This window comes from Nannobrachium achirus (assembly GCF_963921795.1).
Source record: "Nannobrachium achirus genome assembly, chromosome: 10".
Classification (NCBI taxonomy): Eukaryota; Metazoa; Chordata; class Actinopteri; order Myctophiformes; family Myctophidae; genus Nannobrachium; species Nannobrachium achirus.
Window position 1 is genome coordinate 59527207 of NC_137819.1, and position 15743 is coordinate 59542949.

At 43.4% G+C, this 15743-nt stretch overlaps 1 protein-coding gene across 1 annotated transcript in view; it reads left to right on the plus strand.

The window, feature by feature from the left end:
- LOC308293196 (RNA-binding motif, single-stranded-interacting protein 3-like) overlaps positions 1-15743 on the plus strand; it is a 527253-nt gene that overhangs the window by 35138 nt on the left and 476372 nt on the right. The window lies entirely within an intron of this gene.

Here is a 15743-nt window from a genome sequence, read left to right on the forward strand (position 1 = left end):
CTACAGTACAGATATGTGTGTCCATTGAAAAATTACGTTTGGAAATAATTAGGGCTGGAATGCGATTAAAATTTTTAATCTAATTAATTACAGGCTCTGTGATTAATTAATCGCAATTAATCGCATTTTAATCGCACATCAATATTTGACCTGAGAAGCATTTGTTTTCATGTAAAACACATTTTGTTGTACGAGTGAATCAACAAGTGAGTTTTTTAAATCTAAATTTCGCATCCACTGGGCCAAGCAAAGCGCTCTTATCGGCTACTTCTCCCTTTGCGTTTGTTGTCTCTTCTTGGTTGGTGCATCGCTATGATTGGTATGCCCGAAACTGAAGGTTCTGTGGTGCAAAAACTAAGTGCGATTAAAATGCGTTAATTTTTTTAATCACGTTAATTTTCTGTAATTAATTAATCGCAATTAATCAGTTAAAGTCCCAGCCTTAGAAATAATCCATAGATAAGTTTCTATAACATCGCAAAGCTAAGCTACTTTGTGAAGGCACCAGCACAAATAAATAAATAATAAACATGGCAGTAGAACTGTTAAGGAATCGATATTAATATGCGACGTGTTGAATTAGCGCCGGTTCGCAGCGGGGGGGCGATCCTCGGTTCAACAGGCGGAGCGATGATCTTATCCCGTTAAAACGTCTGTGCCGTCATCTCTCCCGCGGTTTCGGATTACATTCACTTCTTCCACCAATTACCAGGCCGGGCCGGGACGGGGGCGGGGGGAGGGGGAATCGATGGGAACAACAGACAAATGACATAGTTAAGGCATTTTGATGGGAGTTAAACTCACGCTGGGCATAATGGCCCAGCTGTTTAATGACTCATCCACGCTAATGCTCCCGTAGGCCTGTTTGTCTGCTCGTCATAGCGCTCGCTAATTGTCCGTAACGCCGGGCCGATCGGCCCTCCTCCTCGCACTCGAGACGCATTACAGCTGCTTTTAAACGCAGCGCAGGGGTGGGACTGCACCCACTGTAATTTGATAAGGGCTGGAGGATGCAAGGAGAGAGAGACAGAGACTGAGAGAGAGACAGAGACAGAGAGAGAGAGAGAGAGAGAGAGAGAGAGAGAGAGAGAGAGAGAGAGAGAGGGGTGGGGGGGAGATGCACAATGCGGCTCAGGAGGGGATTGTCAGCAAGCTTTCAAGGTGAAAGGCATCAGGTGAAGGTCTCTCTCTCTCTCTCTCTCTCTCTCTTTCTTTCTTTCGCTCTGCCTCTCCCTTGCCTCCTCCTCCTCTCATCTTCCTCCTCCTCTGATATGCTTTTATTTCAGCGTAGTTTCCAGTAAAAGTGTTGTCTTTAAATCATCAAGGCGAACTCAGAGGGCTAGAGATTCACCTACGCTAGAGCTGATGCAGACCATTAGAGACACAGAGGAGGAGCGGAGTGAGTAGAGGGCATGAAGACGATGCTTAGAGGCTGTGATAGTGAGAAAGTGGAAGGAATGGAGACAATTACTAGAAGGTAGGCAGAAAGTTTTCAACAGCACTATAGGAACATAGTATAGAAAGTAGGGACTTGCAGAGAACATTTCTAAAAGGGACCTTTGTGAAAATATTTGGTCAGAGCTTGGAGGTCGGCTATTTTGGTGCTTGATTCGGTGCTTGATACCATAATCAAGTCAATACTGGAGATGTGGCATGGATTTCTACACATAGAGGGCAATTCTTCCCTTCATTAAATGCTGCATTCAAGTTCAGGAGAGTTTGGACAAGGCAATTCTCTTGAATGCTGCCTTCAGGTATGGCATGGAAAGATGGCATTTGCATTTCTTTCACCATAGTAAAAACTGCATCCATGGTCTGGAGAGGGCACTTTCTACAGACAGAAGGGCAGGGGCTCAAGCCCCCTTTATGTCTATGTGTGCACTTGCCTGATAGAAAGACGGTGAGAAAGACAAGGTAAAATAAACCCAGCTATCATTCAGTAATAAGCCTGATTTGTACTTGCATGCTATTGTCGTCTACACACACTGTGAGCTAATAGCCTATTTTCAGTGTGGGGCACCATGCAGCGCACAACAAAGTATATATACATAAAGCAATAACGTGCTGAGAATCATCACTGTATACCTGCACCGGCGACTCATTTCACGTTTAGATATATTTGTAACCAACTACACGACTAGTCTAAAACTAAGGGAACGCTCCGAAAACAGCCAAAACTACGAACATTTTGATCCATATAAGATCAAATCTAATTCCAAAGGGAATGTGAGCATATAAAGACCATTTGGAATTGCTTAATATATAATATCCTAATGACCAAATCTTATTTGAAATGCCGCAAAAGGAAAGTAAGGGCATTTTGCGGCTTAAAGTAACTCGGGAAAATAGGTTACCTCGAGCACTTCATGAAGTTGAAGGAGAGCTGCGACTGCTGTCGGATTTCAATTGCAAAACAATTTTCTTTTGAAGTGTAAAGCGTGTTTTACAATAAATGACCATCATACTGTAGATTGATCGACTTGTATATCCATGCCAGCTAGCAGGAGCAGCACTGTCTAATACATGGGTCTTCAACAGGGGGTCCGGGACCCCTAGGGGGTCCTCAGAGTTACTACAGGGGGTCCTCCAAATCTTCCAATCCTTTTTATATTGACAACTTGAACCCTAGTGTCCATATTCTGAGATCTGTTGCCAAAAATAGCAAGCTACAAGCTACAAGCTCACAACGCCTCACGCTGCGAGGCGTTGTGAACTTGTAGATCGGCTATTTTTGGCAAAGAGCTTTGGTGGGGGAAAACAGCAGACTAAGTACAGACTGAAAGGTCAACTTTATTTAGTATTGACGGTTATATCTGAAAACACAAATTGACATGAATCCAAAATACCTTAATGATTGTTCTGTCAAACTATTAAACTATAATGGAATCTATGAACAGGTTGTGGGGGTCCCTGCTTCATCTCTCTCAACTAAGGGGTCCTTGGCCTGAAAACGTTGAAGACCCCTGGTCTAATAGACTTCTTCCTGACGGTGGAGTTGCAGATCTGCTGTGTGCTTGTGTTGCACCAGTGCTGAACCATGGTTTCCTTAGCGATCACAGCGCTTCATTGGAATGAGTGAGACACAGGCCAATGGAACAATGAGGGAGCAAAACACACTGGAAAGATACTACAGTATGACTGTTGAAAGATACTACAGTATGACTGTTGAAAGATACTACAGTATGACTGTTGAAAGATACTACAGTATGACTGTTGTAAAGATACTACAGTATGACTGTTGGAAAGATACTACAGTATGACTGTTGGAAAGATACTACAGTATGACTGTTGAAAGATACTACAGTATGACTGTTGAAGAGATACTACAGTATGACTGTTGAAAGATACTACAGTATGACTGTTGAAGAGATACTACAGTATGACTGTTGAAAGATACTACAGTATGACTGTTGAAGAGATACTACAGTATGACTGTTGAAAGATACTACAGTATGACTGTTGGAGAGATACTACAGTATGACTGTTGGAAAGATACTACAGTATGACTGTTGAAAGATACTACAGTATGACTGTTGGAGAGATACTACAGTATGACTGTTGGAAAGATACTACAGTATGACTGTTGAAAGATACTACAGTATGACTGTTGGAGAGATACTACAGTATGACTGTTGGAAAGATACTACAGTATGACTGTTGAAAGATACTACAGTATGACTGTTGGAGAGATACTACAGTATGACTGTTGGAAAGATACTACAGTATGACTGTTGAGGAAATATGATGAGAAAAGGAGGGGTAGGGGCTGGACACTGCACGCACGCACGCACACACGCACACGCACGCACGCACACACACACACACACACACACACACACACACACACACACACACACACACACACACACACACACACACACACACACACACGCACACACACACACACAGGGGTGTCACACCAAATTCTGGGCCTTGGGTACAAGGATTTACTCTCATTTTGTGCTTCAACTATTGAGAAATAGCAGATATACAAGCTCACAGCACGGCACCGAGTCTGAATATTTCAAATCCTTCTAAGGTTTTTTTTAAAAAAAACCTATGTTTCTATGTCAGTGGTTCTCAAACCTTTTTATGTGAGGGACCCCCAAAATGATATGTATTTGGCCACGGACCCTCATCTCAAAACATTTAGTTACAGGGACCCCCCAGAAGCAAAATTTGAGTTACAAATGTTTGCACACATTTTCACGACTTTTCAAAAATATGCTATTTTTCTATAGCTAAAGTATAAAATAATTACCCGTCCCCTCCACCTTGGGCCCTGGTAACTCAGTCCCACTTTCCCCCCTCCTTGTGACGCCCCTGCACACACACACACACACGCGCACGCACGCACGCACGCACGCACACACGCACACACAAACGTGAGTCATCTATCTTTCGGGATGATGCTCGTAGCGATTCTTCTCTCTCCTTCCGTCCCATACAGTATACGTCCGTCCTCGTGTTCCTGTGTGCGCTGCACTGTCAGCATGCTGCCTGCCGACCACCAAAGGTGTGCCAGCCGGCGCGTATACCACGCATAGTCGCATACCCTCCTCCATGTATAAATACGTGGATGCATAAAACATGCCTGCTAAAGGTATTCCCCAAAGCCATGGCCCTGTGATTTCTTGACCGCTCAAACAGACGTGGATGCATTATGCAGCAGTCTGTCTGCATCCACTTAAAGGTGTCCTCTTTAGCCAGCTCGCAGTCACCCGCTGCTCCCCTATCGTCACTGTCGGGCAGAAACCTCGTATCTCCAAGTTTCAAATGTGTATGTTTTTTCGTAAGGTAAAGCCCTGCTTCATTGTACAAGGCCGTCGCACAAGACTAGTGAAAACAGCAGATCTACAAGCACACAACGCCTCGCGGTGCGAGGCGTTGTCAGCTTGTAGATCGGCTGTTTTCACTAGTTTAAATCGTTTTTAAAATGATAAATACAAAAGGAACTGTTTTGGAGATACAAGGTTTTCACCCGGCAACGACGCTATGCAGGGCAACAAGAAAAAAAAGAGAGTCACTGAAAGTGTCACACTGCTCCCATACACAGCAGGACGAGAAAAAAAGTCACTGTGAAAGTGTCACGTTGTTGTCCTAGTCCTACACAGGACAAAAAGAGCCACTGTGGACATGTCGACCGGCTCCAGTGACTTCTCACTCACATTGTCTTGGTTTAAACCTCCAAAAAGTTGTTTGTTAATATGATTAGAGCAGGCGTGGGCAACTTTGATGATGTCTCCATCATCAAAGGTTCACTAAATTTCCACACTCAAGGAGGCCACATTGTCCACTTTCACCAGTAAACCCTACCATTAACTCAGTTAGCGCCGGGCGACTTTACGAGCGACTAGTTCACTATGGCGTTTGGTGCCGAGCGACTCGGAGCGACTTTTATATAAAAGCATTGTTTAAGCTTTTAATATGTGTTTATAGACGGAGCGAAATGGTTAGCTTACCTCAGCTAATGTCCACACGTAAACCGTGAAAAAAAAGGATACGATTATGACGTCACCTTTAAACCAGGGCTTCCTGTTGACAACAGGCCTCTGCTAGCGTTAGCCTCAATGCAACCATCCGACCCTCACGTAGCTTCACTAGGTCGGATTTTGATTCTGAAACTTTCTGTGTGGCATCTATATACGTCCCGATGCCCATACCAATGGTGGTTTGAGACGATCAAGCACGAATTGAACAGTATTGAGCTGAAATGGTGACCGGCGGCCCGTCCATGTTAAGTCAATGAGGACCAAGTCAGCGTCTCATCCTGTTATGTGGATTTAAACAGGCTTAACATGGGACCATGTCAGTGTATGGTGTATGGTGGTCTCTAGTGGTCATCTGGTGGTATGGTATGGTGAACGTGCATTCGTTAAGGTGGTCTGGTTAAGGTGGTCTGGGGGGATACAAAATAGCTATTTCCTGGCGTTATAAGCGCACATTCATATTCATATTTTGGAAATCTGGCCCTGTATGAGTTAATATAGCCAATACTAGTCACAAATGTAATAATGATAAAAACACATTAACCATCACTATGCGGTGTAAAAAAACGAACAAAAAACAATTGGCTCGTTTTGCCATAGGCAACATCTTATAGTATTCGGCCTGAGAATTTTTTCCAAGCAAAGTGAACCTGTGTTTTGTTTCCGCGTATTGAAACGACGCGTTAGTTTATGCATGACACAGGAGTCGTCCCGCCCAGCTGTAGTCAGCTGTCAGTCAGCTCTGTTTTCATTCCTCATTCTCATATCTGCTGGTCATTATGTCACATGACTGCCATACTCCAATCAAAGCTCTCAATCGATAGGGAAGGCTCCTTTAAATACGGCTTGCTTTCTCTATAGGTCTATGCTTGGTTTCCGAAGCTTCGGAATCAATCGCTGCTTGCTGCCTCCTCCTCCACCCCAGTCTCCACCTTTGCACGATCAGTCTGGCTAAGCTCAAATACTTGTGATTGTCTGATTAAGTTACATGTCAATGTATTGCTATTGTTCTGCTATCGTATCCCTTTGGGGGGTATTGCTTTGCGTTCCCTGGTTTTGCTTAGCATGCTCAAAAAGCATGCACAAAATTCAGTGAACGCGGAATCTCTGAACGCGGACCCTTCAATGCCAAGATTAATAATTTAGCTGCCATTTTAAACATAGCTGAACTGCCTAACTTCCAAATTGTCCTTACCTTTTAACGTGGGCACGTGCGAGCATCACGCACGATCTGTGCATGTAACATGTACCAGCGTTGTAGACCGGACCACAGCTTTCGAATAAAACAATCCCATTGGAAAAAGACATATCCTTTGTCAGGCTGTATCTGCCACTGTTTACATAAAAACTAATGTAAAAGGCTGAAAGGTCAAGTTTATTAAAGGAGCTATAGTCAACTTTTTCTTGAAAAACCGGATGCTAAAATAAAAATAATGTTTCGAAAATATTTTATAAAAAAATAAGCTTCATATATGTGTTTCAATAAAAAAATGACCACAAAAAGCGGAAAAATAATGATAAAATAATCATTTTGGTCCTTTGTTTACATTTACAGGGCCCGTAAATGTAAACAAAGGGCCAAAATGATTATTTTATCATTATTTTTCCGCTTTTTGTGGTCATTTTTTAATTGAAACACATATATGAAGCTTATTTTTTTATAAAATATTTTCGAAACATTATTTTTATTTTAGCATCCGTTTTTCAAGAAAAAGTTGACTATAGCTCCTTTAAGTATTGATTGTTCAAGTGGTTACAAATAGACATGAATCCAAAATACACTGATGATTGTGCTGTCAAACAATCTATGAACAGGTTGTGGGGGTCCCTGCTTCATCTCTCTCTCAACTAAGGGGTCCTTGGCCTGAAAACGTTCAAGACCCCTGCTTTAGAGTGTTAGTTTAGCAGAAAAATACAATTTCTTGTTGGGCACCAATTTAACCCAATAAGGAGAGAGAACACATTTATCAGCTTAGTGTTCCAGTTCCAATATTGTCTGCTTTTTGTTTTGTTTCTTTCTTTCATCGCTTCCAATTTCACTGGTTTATCCTGGAGGAGTTCTCTCTCCTGATTGGACTAGATTGGTATCCTGTAGAGTTCTCTCTCCTGATTGGACTAGATTGGTATCCTGTAGAGTTCTCTCTCCTGATTGGACTAGATTGGTATCCTGACCTGAAAATGTATTTTCTGTTTGAGCTGGAAGGATAGGGAAACTCCTATACTGAACAATCACTCTATCACTAGCCTGGGATCGCTTCCAATTTCGGGCTTTTGATCCGGTCGGGAGCGGATGACGTCCCACGTCATTTTGTATTCAAAACGGACTACAATTTGGCCGGAACTACCGACCGGAATCAGTTTTAACCTGGTTTTGCGCATGCGCAAACTGGGATAAAACTGATTCCGGTCGGTAGTTCCGGCCAAAGTGTAGTCCGTTTTGAATACAAAATGACGTAAGATATCATCCGGTCTAGACCGGATCAGACGACCTGTTTAGTAAACGAATACCAGGCTTTCTCTCAGGAAAGCCTGGTGAGGCGAGGTTACTCTATCACTATCACTGATTACTCTGGGAATACAGAGCTAACACTTAAAATATATACTGTATATACAGTATATCGTCACTGTCGGGCAGAAACCTCGTATCTCCAAGTTTCAAATTTGTATGTTTTTTCTCAAAGTAAAGCCCTGCTTCATCATACAAGGCCGTCACACAAAAGTAGTGAAAACAGCAGATCTACAAGCACACAACGCCTCGCACGCACGCACGTGCGCACACACACACACACACACACACACACACACACACACACACACACACACACACACACACACACACACACACACACACACACACATTTCTAAGGGGCTTTTGGTGAAAATATCGAAAATAGCAGACCTCCAAGTTGTGAGCTTAGAGGTCAGCTATTTTCGGTACTTTACACACTATAAACTAAGCATAAATATGGCAATGCTGGAGATGTGGCATGCAGCATGGTTTTCTACACAGTGAGGGCAATTCTTTCAACATAAGATGCAGCATTTAAGTTCAGTAGAGTTTGGACAAGGCAATTCTCTTGAATGCTGCATTCATGGCATGGAAAGAGGGTTATTTTGCATTTCTTTCACCATAGTAAAAACTGCATTCATGGTCTGGAGAGGGCACTTTTTACAGACGGATAAAAAGGGCAGGGGCTCAAGCCCCCTTTGATGTCTATGTGTGCACATGCCTGCTCGGATGCCACTTGGGTTTCAAGGGAGGCTCTTCTTAACTCCTTTCTGGAGAGGTGGACGTTGCCATGCGCTGAGGAGCTGCTCTCTGCAGTGCTGTGGGGATTAGGACCTGCCCACCAATTAGGCCCCGCTCCACTCTTCCAGCCCATGAATTATTAAGAGCAGGGCCATCGAACGGAGCAGGAGAGGAGAGTATACTGCTGCCGCGGCACCTGAGCACACAGTGTGGCTGCCCGGCCCGGTTATAGCAGCGTTATGGCTGCTGCCTCTGCATCTGTCGGGTGGAAACCTTGTATGTCCAAAACCGTACGTTTTGTATTTATCGTTTAAAAAATCGCACCTGTGCGAAGTGAGCGGTGCAAACTAATTCCTGCAAGGGCGCCTGCGCGAATCAGTGTTGATAGGCATGCATGGCAATATTCTTTGTGTTGTGTATGATGTCAGTCTGGAGGTCTGCTCAGACTATATAAGGTTTTCGTGTGTCCTGACCTTTACACCGGCTCAAAACGAACACCTCCCAGGATTCGAAACAGCAACCATAGACTACAGGGTTTAATGTAGCGTGGTCGCTGTCTTGAATCCTGGGTGGGGGTCGATTTGCGCCAGAAAGGTCCAGGATATGCGGTTGGTCAGACTTTTTCCCTCTAACTTTGACTGACGGCCAACGCCAAGAAGTGCTGGGTTGCCTCTTGGAAACAGATTATGTCGGGAGTATATTATGCGCAACATGCCAGCCAGGTTTGTTAGTATCCTTGACCAGACCAAAGGCTAATAACAATTTATCGTGCACATTCATGTGCACATTTATGTGTCACCAGAAACTCCATTTTGAGTAGCCGAGATGCAGGAGAAACTCCTAATTGTCGCTGTCTGAAACCAGATAGAGCCAAATAGAGCTTCTTGTGGGTTATAAAGCAAGGGGGAGACAGAGGGAGAACAGACAGGAGGTCAGACAAACAGCCTGGCCATTAACAGCCTGGTGGCAGTCAAAGAGTGAATAGAAGAGAAAAATAATATGCAGTCCAGACCAGAAGCTCAAACAAAACAAAACAGACAGAGGGCAGAACGGAGAGGGGGTTTAGGAAAAGTCCAGGATATGAAACAACCTGGCCATTACGCCTGGACCTTTCATGAACTTTAGACCGGTCTCAAGTGCAAGTGTAATGGCCAAGACAGATCTAAATTAGCATGAACAACACATCATTTGATTGGTCTGTTCTGTTTGGCTAACACATGTCGTCACGAGTAGAACGGTTTCTGATTGGTCGATTCTAATGTTTAGTTAATCAACTAGCCAATCGATGAAGAATGAAAGAATCGTCCCGTGCTAATATGTTTTAGCTAAATAAACCGAAAGTGAAATATAGGAGCGGTTTGCACCGCTCAATAAATAAACCGAAAGTGAAATATAGGAGCGGTTTGCACCGCTCAAAAATGATCTAGGCTAGTGAAAACAGCCGATCTACAAGCACACAACGCCTCACGCCGCGAGGCGTTGTGTGCTTGTAGATCTGCTGTTTTCACTACTTTTGTGTGACGGCCTTGTATGATGAAGCAGGGATTTGCTTTGCGAGAAAAAAAAATGGACAAATTTTGAAACTTGGAGATACGAGGTTTCTGCCCGACACTGACGATATACTGTAGCTTCCCTGTCTAATACCGGTATAATTGGCCCCGTCCCCCTTGGGTGTGCTGCGTTCTGTGTTTTGAGTTTATGGTAATTTTTTGATTATTCAAGCAGCGCCAGATTGGACAATAGCAACAACATTTATTCTTCATCGCAGATGTTGGGGGGGGGGGGAGGTGCACGCCAAAGAGAGAGAGAGAGAGAGAGAGAGAGAGAGAGAGAGAGAGAGAGAGAGAGGAGAGAGAGAGAGAAGAGAGAGAGAGAGAGAGAGAGAGAGAGAGAGAGAGAGAGAGAGAGAGAGAGAGAGAGAGAGAGAGAGAGAGAGAGCATAATTTAAGGTGTTCGATTGCAAGTGGCAAAGCCGGGCTGCCCCCAAGGTCAAGCAATTCATTCCCCCCAGCAGAATTTATGGCTCGGTACGGTAGTAGCCGAGGAGGCAATGAGGTGTTGTGAACCTCGCCGAGGAGAGCGGGCCGTATGGAAGGTCTTTCAGGGCCGTATACCAAGGGAAACCCTCCCTCGTAAAAAACCTGACCCCGGGGCCGGGGCAGCGGATAAAGCGAGTCTCGTGCCCCGCCGCTTTTGAGGGGGGAAACACCGACTTTATAATTGTCCCATATATACGCCAGCCCCCCACCCCCGCCCCCGCCGCAGCCCCGTCACCGCCAGGCCCCCGTAAATATCCTCCCCCGCGAGACGGAAAACCAAAGCGGTGCCGTAGCTCACGGCGGAATGTCAGCGGAACGGAGTGCCCCGTCAAAAACGTGACTCCCGGCCAACACTCGGTATTAACCCTGCAAGACCCGAATTAATTTCTACTTGCCAAAAAAGAAAAAATCAGATGGTGTTGTAGGAGTCCTAATCAGAGGAAAATGTAATGTTTAAAAAAAAATGTTTTTGAGGTTTTATAGCCATAAATCATAAATCATAAATCATGCTCTAATTTGCATTTTGGGGATATTTTTCACAATAATAACATATGTACATGTTCTAGACATTCTAATGATCACCAAAATTATTAATTAATTAAAATGATTACAGCCATTTTACTTATGTTTTTGTGAGGAATAGCTTCAGTGAAAAAGTGAGATGTTGTTTGTCCAGACTCTGGAATGTCAGCCTCTGTGGGGGGTATATGCAAATAAAAATATCATGGCCAATGGCATTGTAATACTAAACAGTAGGATGTAATGGTGATGTTAATGTGAAAAAAGAACAGGAAAACAAATTAACTATTTTTTTTGATAAAATAAAAGTTTTGCCAAAAAGCTACGCTGGGCCTTGCAGGGTTAAGACACGTCGGGTGATAGAAGGACGGGGCTGCCGCGACTGAGAGCACCCGCGGCTTCACGGGATAACACAGCCATCATTATGCCACGATATAATTTAATTGGATGCTTTTCTTTTTTGGATTTACCTCTTTATTTATTCCTTGTGTTTGCACCAGTGGGGCTGTCTGACGCAGCAGAGGAGTTGTCAAATAAGTCCGTTGGTGGGGCGAGAGAGAGAGCCTGGGAGAGCGGGGGACTGATTGCTTCATGTGAATGGCTTTCCTCGCCCAGAATCCAAATCATTTAGAACGGTTAGGAGAGGGACTGCAAATGGAGGGAGATGTGTGCGAGGGGGGGCGACTGTAAGTGCGTTGTGATTTAGTTTATTGTTTAGCTGCGGGGAATGAGGCTAGAAGAGAACGCTATGGTCTCTTAGATGTCTTTTAAGGCATTTAGGCCTAGAATTATTGAATGCTTTAACTATTGAACAATAGCGGATCTGCGAGCTTGTAGATCCGATATTTTTTTTAAATCATGAAGATGAATGAAGATTTTATATATACTGTATGTATTTTAAAGGGAACATTTGTAACCCAAATATTTGCTTCTGGGGGGTTCCTGATACGATATTTTGAGATGGGGGTCCGTGGCCAAATACATATCATTTTGGGGGTCCTTCTCATGAAAATGTTTGAGCACCGCCGACATAGAAACATATCTTTTTCAAAAAACCTTCGAAGGATTCAGAACACACGGTTTTTCAAAAATGGCAGATCTATGCGAGCTTGTATATCTGCTATTTTTCTATAGCTAAAGCAGGGGTTCCCAAACTATTTTGTCTCAGGGCACCCCATAAATATTTGTTTTAATCCGAGGCACCCCTACATTATAACTTTCACTCCCAGCACCTTATATTTATAGCATATCGTCGTTGTCGGGTGGAAACCTTGTATGTCCAAAACCGTTCGTTTTGTATTTACAGTATTGTCTATAAAATGTACTAAACTAGTGAAAACAGCAGATCTACAAGCACACAACGCCTCGCATCGTGAGGCGTTGTGTGCTTGTAGATCGGCTGTTTTCACTAGTTTTGTGCGACGGTCTTGTATGATGAAGCAGGGCTTTGCTCTACCAAAAGACGTATACATTTGAAACCGACTGTGACAATATTTTAATGATTATGTTGCGAGGAAAACGTTGAGATAATAGCAATTTTAGTTAGAACTGACTGAAAATAACTTTGTACTTCAAGTTTAAAATCATACTAAATATTTTTTCAAGTGTCCAAATAAATTCCAAATATTATCAAATGATCTCGCGGCACCCCTGGACTGCCGTTGCGGCACCCCAGGGTGCCCCGTCACCCACTTTGAAAACCCCTGAGCTAAAGCATAAAACGACACGCATAAAACGATGCGCGCGGTCTAGCCGGGTTAAAACAGTAGTGTGCGTGCTTGTTTGCCTTCTCGCCTGGTTCGCCCATCTGCCTGCATGCAGAGAGGCCTGGCCCTGCTCGCCGTCTGGTAATAGACATCAACCACGGCTCTGTTTGTCACCGGAATAGCTCCAATGCCCTTTAGCTGACATTACACTGAGCGCATTTCCTAGCTCTGCCTACTCCCCTGCTTTCAGAATAAACACCTTGTCTATCAACGAGCCCCCCCTCTGACACCCCCACCCTCTATCTCTCTCTATCGCTCTCTCACATTCACGCACGCACGCACGCACGCACGCACGCACGCACGCACACGCACACACACCAGGGGGGCAGGCGCCAATGGCGTAAAGTAACTAAGTACATTCACTTAAGTATAGCCTACTTAAGTACATTTTGTAGTTATTTGTACTTTACTTGAGTATTTCCAGTTTTCAGTACTCTTACTTCTACTCCACTACATCTCAGAGGCAAATTATGCACTTTTATTCCACTACAATTATTTGAAAACTTTAGTTACTAGTTACTTTGCAGATATAAATTATGATATTATAAAACATAATTGAACCACTTTAGCCATATTTTATACGGTGGCTATTTGAAAATAGCCGATCTACAAGCTCACAGTGAGCTTGTAGATCTGCTATTTTCAAACATTTTGTACTTTTACTTTTGGCAAGTGAGCAAAAAAAAGATGAGTCTCCGAGACCTAACCGTAGGAATCACACGGCGATTAACATTCTCCAGCTTGTCTCTCTCTCTCTCTCTCCCCCCGTCTCTCGTCCTTTTCACACAGCCCTTTCTTCTTCTCAGAATTGACAACGGCGGCAATTCCCACAATCTCAGAGATCATCAGCGATGGGTGGTGCAGGAAATATCTCTTTCGTTTGCCAAACACTGATTAATAACACACGCATCACGAACCACCACACGCACATGCACACGCACATGCACACACACACACACACACACACACGCACACACACACACACACACACACACGCACACACGCACGCACGCGCGCAGAACAATCTTCTGTTGGACTAATGCAGCACCTAAATTGTTTTGAGAACGGTGCCAGTGCCATGGCAACCCACCTGTGCGTACAATTAATTCGTTATTCTGTATTTGCCAATGTCAAATCGTTCAGCTCGCTGTGACCCGACGCCCAACATCATCAGTCTCGTTTCGATAATCTATTTTCTTTTATGGTGCAGATATGGAACCACAGGATGAGAGCCACAGAAGGTGGTATCGCGTGCTGAGATCAACCCAGCAGTTTGGTTGACGTAATGGCTCAACCCATGTAAGATATTTAATGCTTTAACTATTAAAAAAATAGCAGATCTACAAGCTCACGGTCTTTGAATATATGTGTTTTTAAAGCAAACATTTGTAACTCAAATTTTGCTTCTGGGGGGTCCCTGGAACTGAATATTTTTAGATGGGGTTCCGTGGCCAAATACATATCATTTTGGGGGTCCTTCACATGAAAAGGTTACATAGAAACATAAGGTTTTCCAGAGACCTGTTATAGAATCAGGTCAAAATATTTAAGTTCATGTTTCATTCATGTTCACGATTTTTCAAAATTTGCAGATCTACAAGCTCACATCGCGGTACTGAGTGCCGCGCTGTGAGCTTGTAGATCTGCAATTTTTTTATAGTTAAAGCATAAAATAATGGTTAAGGAACTAATGTGTAACAATGCGTTCACAGTCTAAATGGCTTAAAAGAAAAACATCCATACCTTCTCAGCACAAAGTACATATTTAGAGAAGTAAGCAGTTCTTGTTTTGCTCTGTCCTGCAGATATAGCAGGACCCTGGAACTATACCTCGCGGTGGGTCACACTCTGAAAGGAGGAAACGGAGGGCGATTAAGAATTGATACAGATGTAATTGGAGTGTACTTTTAACACCATACCGGTAGTTGTCTTACTTAAGAAAGAAGTGCTCCCAACATCGAGGTCTGTATATACACTACAGTATGAGTCATGTATAATTGATACAGACGTAATTGGTATAACTCGATAGTACGCTGACACCACGGTAGTCTGACTTGACAGCGAAATCCTGCGCAGTTAACCCACAAATACCTGGGTCGTGTTAGATTTTAACCACTGTAACCACTATTTTATGCTTTAACTATTGAAAAATAGCAGATATACAAGCTCACAGCGCGGCACCGAGTGCCGCGCCGCGAGCCTGTAGATCTGTTATTTTTGAAAAAATCTTGAAAATGTCTCTTGAATGTCTTTGAATATCTTTGACCCGACTTCTAAATCCTTCCTCCACATCAGTGGTTCTCAAACTTTTTCACGTCAAGGACCCCCCAAAATTACATTTTATTTTGCCACGGACCCCCCCATCTCAAAATATGTTGTTCCAGGGACCCCCCGCAGAAGCAGAGATTTGAGTTACAAAATTTTGCTTTAGAAAAATATATATTGAAAAATCTGCACACATTTTCACGATTTTTCAAAAATAGCAGATCTACAAGCTCGCTGCGCGGCACTCGGTGCCGCGCTGTGAGCTTGTATATCTGCTATTTTTCAATAGTTAAAGCATTCAATAATTCTAGGCCTACATGGGTTAATTTAACTCAGATTCTTTATTTATTTTATTTTTTTCGCTGTGTTGAAATCGAGACCCTTCGGTCGTTCCCGGAAATTCTTACTATTAGCC